The 4199-nt window shown below is 40.4% G+C and overlaps 1 non-coding gene across 1 annotated transcript; it reads right to left on the reverse strand.

The window, feature by feature from the left end:
- Positions 1-3550: 3550 nt before the first annotated feature.
- Positions 3551-3653, reverse strand: LOC126057617 (U6 spliceosomal RNA). The gene has a single exon (XR_007512692.1). It is a non-coding gene; the product is annotated as a U6 spliceosomal RNA (small nuclear RNA).
- Between the last annotated feature and the right edge of the window lie 546 nt (positions 3654-4199).

A 4199-nucleotide genomic window follows, 5' to 3' on the forward strand; every position in this document is an offset into this window, starting at 1 on the left:
GAGGACGTGAAACCAGGGATATCATTGCTGATGTCAGATGGATCCTGGCTGAAAGCAGAGAATACCAGAAAGATGTTTACCTGTGTTTTATCGACTATGCTAAGGCATTTGAGTGTGTGGACCGTAACAAATTATGGATTGCATTGTGTAGAATTGGAATTCCAGAACACTTAATTGTGCTCATGAGGAATCTGTACATTGATCAAGAGTCATTCAAACAGAAACAAGGGAATACTGCACGGTTTAAAGACAGGAAAAGTGTGTGTCAGGGTGTACCATTTTACCATACCTTATTCAATCTGTATGCTGAGCAAATAATCCGAGAAGCTGGACTACATAAAGAACAGGACATCAGGATTGGAAGAAGACTCATTAACAACCTGCATTGTGCAGATGACCCAACTTTGCTTGCTGAAAGTGAAGAGAACTTGAAGCACCTACTGATGAAGATCAAAGACTACAGTCTTCAGTATGGATTGCACCTCAACATAAAGAAAGCAAAAATCCTTACAACTGGACCAATGAGCAATACCGTGATAAACAGAGAAAAGATTGAAGTTGTCAAGGATTTCATTTTACTTGGATCCACAATCAACATGCATGGAAGCAGCAGTCAAGAAATCAAAAGACACATTGCATTGGGTAAATCCGCTGCAAAGGACCTCTTTAAAGTGTCGCAAAGCAAAGATGTCACTTTGAGGACTAAGTGCGCCTGACCCACGCCATGGTATTTTCAATCGCCTCATATACATACAAAAGTTGGACAGTGAATAAGGAAGACCGAAGAAGAATTGATGCCTTTGAATTGTGGTGTTGGCAAAGAATATTGAATATACCATGGACTGCCAAAAGAACGAACAAATCTGTCTTGGAAGAAGTACAATCACAATGCTCCTTAGAAACAAAGATAAGGAGATTATATCTCACATACTTTGGACATGTAATTAGGAGGGATCAGTCACTGCAGAAGGACATCATGCTTGGTGAAGTGGAGGGTCATCGAGAAAGAGGAAGACCCTCAGTAAGACTGATTGACACAGTGGCTGCAACAATTGTTAGGATAGTGCAGGACTGGGCAGTGTTTCATTGTTCTGTTGTGCATAGTATCCCTCTGAGTCAAAATCAACTTGACAGCACCTAACAACAACAGCAGTACATGTTAAGCTTAAGAAATATAGATAAGCAATTACATTAATTCATGAGCCCATCCTTAGATAAACACTTCTAACACTGGATTTTTTATTTCTGTGCATCTGTTGACCTATATCAGAAGCCCTGGTGGAGAAGTGGTTAAGTGCTCGGCTGCCAACCATAAAGTTTGTCAGTTCGAATCCACTAGCCGCTCTGTAGGAGAAAGGTGTGGCAGTCAGCTTCGGTAAAGATTACAGCCTTGGAAACCCCATGGGGCAGTTCTACCCCACTGTGAATCGGAATTGACTGGGCGCAATGGATTTGGGTTTTTTGTTTGTTTGTTTCATTAGTATGAGTTAAATGAAATCATTACACTGAACATACTTTTTGTAACTTCTGTCATTTAATAGTAATCATAAGTACATTTAATGGTTAAAGGATAAATTTCACAAAAAAAGTTAAATTCATAACTCCCCTGGAGCAATAAAATGAGCACATCCTTGCTTCTAAGGAGCATTCTGATTGTACTTCTTCCAAGACAGATTTGTTTCTTCTTTTGGCAGTCCATGGTATATTCACTATTTTTTGCCAACACCACAATTCAAAGGTGTCAATTCTTCTTCAGTCTCCCTCATTCATCATTCCACTTTCCCGTGTGTATGAGAGGATTGAAAACGCCATGGCTTGGGTCAGGTGCACCTTAGTCTTCAAGGTGACATCTTTGCTTTTCAACATTTTAATGAGGCCTTTTGCCTCAGATTTGCCCGATGCAATGCATCTTTTGATTTCTTGATAGCTACTTCCATGGGTGTTGATTGTGGATCTAAGTAAAATGAAATCTTTGACAAGTTCAGTCTTTTCTCCATTTATCATGATGTTGGTTATTGGTCCAGTTGTGAGGATCTTTGTTTGCTTTATGTTGAGGTGTAATTCATAGTGAAGGCTGTGGTCTTTGATCTTCATCAGTAAGCGCTTCAAGTCCTCTTCACTTTCAGCAAGCAAGGTTGTGTCGTCCCTAACGCAAGTTGTTAATGAGTCTTCTTCCAATCCTGATGCCCCATTCTTCTTCATAGAGTCCAACTTTTTGGAGTATTTGCTCAGCGTACAGATTGAATAGGTATGATGAAATGGTACACCCTGACACACACCATTCCTGACTTTAAACCATGCAATATCTCCTTGTTTTCTTCAAACGACTGCCTCTTGATCTATGTACAGGTTCCTCATGGGCACAATGAAGTGTTCTGGAATTTCCATTCTTTCCAGTGTTACCGATAATTTGTTATGATCCATACAGTTGAATGCCTTTCCATACCCAATAATGACACATTGTTAGGATAGATCAAAGATTTAAAATCTGAGGTCCATAGCCCCTTAGATGAATTTATTAAATTATATGCAAAATTGTATGTCTATGGGCAATTCTCTGGGGAGAAGGTACAGAGCTACCCAGATTCTCTGCAGTAGAAAGGTTAAGAGCCACAGGAGTAGATACTCAATTTTCAAAGAGGCTTCTTAAACCAAAATATACATTTTTCTCTTCCACCTGACTAAATCTCATTTAGCACCAGGTTCCCCAAAAACTGCTTTGGAAATCTACCAATAATTTTCCAGGGGTCGGACTATTGTAAAGGGGCTCTGGTGGTGTAGTGGTTAAAGCTCTGGGCTGCTAACTGAGAGGTCGGTGGTTCAAACCCATCAGTCACTCCGCGTGAGAAAGATGTGGCAGTCTGCTTCCATAAAAATTTACAGCCTTGGAAACCCTATGGGGCAGTTCCACTCTGTCCTATAGGGTCACTATGAGTCGGAATTGACTCGAGGGAAGTGGGTTTTTTGTTTGTTTGTTTGGGGTATTGTAAAGGTCGCTGAATGGATAGAGCCTTCCATAACCTAAGCAGGAGTTGGTAACCTGAACTGGCCTGTGAATATCTGAGAGTGTGCACTTTCTCTGCTCTGTTCACCCATTGACAAGAACACTCTGCACTGAATGTTCCAGAACCAGTTCACATGGGGGCCGCTTCTCTGATTTCTGAAATATACAGCAATGTAGCCCCACTGCCATTCAACCAGTCAAGTTTGTTCCCCAAAAAAGTCACTTCTTCGATCTAACACTGACATCTAAAGACTCCAGCTGGTTGTGTTGATACCTCCAGCCCAACTCTGCAATACTGTCTGTGACATCCTTACCAGCTTTACGTTTCATGCCAGAGAAAGGTTGAAATTCGCCGCTATGGGATGCTTGACGTAGAACAGCCTCAGCAATCATTTAATTTTTCCCTTTGCTTTTAAAAATGAGGAAACTAAGGCTCAAGGAGGAGTAAAGGGCTTACTTATTCAAAATAAAAGGTAGAAATGTGACTCAAACTCAGGCCTTTGGGGTCCAAATCCGGACGTATTTCCAAATCAACAGATGGTCTCACAAAAATATAAGCGCCTCAGGAGTCTCTAAGTCATCTTTGCTCAGGGACCACATCAATTTTCTCCGTATTCTTTCAGTTTTAATATATGCATTGTGAAAGTGAGCGTGTATAAAAATGTGCATTGTTAGCCATGATAATTAAATCCTTGGCTCATCTATATGTACATTCCACTATAATAACATATGTTATGGATTGAATTTTGTCCCTCAAAATACATGTTGTAAATCTTAATCCCTATACCTATCGTTATAAGCCCATTTTGGGGAACAGGTTTTCTTTGTTATGTTAATGAGGCAGTATTAGTGTAGGGTATGCCTTGAGTCAATCTTTTTTGAGATATAAAAGGAGTAGATTAACTAAATAGGGATGGAGGGGGAAGAGAGATACCACGCCACACCAAGAAACCAAGGAACAAGTAACTTTCCATAGCCAACAGAAAGAGAAAGCTTCTCCTAGCGCCGGCATGCTGAATTCAGACTTCTAGCCTCCTACACTGTGAGAAAATAAATTTCTGTTTGTTAAAGCCACCCACTTGTGGTATTTCTGTTAGGGCAGTGTTGGATAACTAAGACAGCATGTATCACTTCCTTGGGTAACTATCTCTTTATTGGTCCATATCCTTCAACACCTGTACGAGATTGTAAATTC

Source organism: Elephas maximus, chromosome 13 (genome assembly GCF_024166365.1).
Source record: "Elephas maximus indicus isolate mEleMax1 chromosome 13, mEleMax1 primary haplotype, whole genome shotgun sequence".
Taxonomy (NCBI): domain Eukaryota; kingdom Metazoa; phylum Chordata; class Mammalia; order Proboscidea; family Elephantidae; genus Elephas; species Elephas maximus.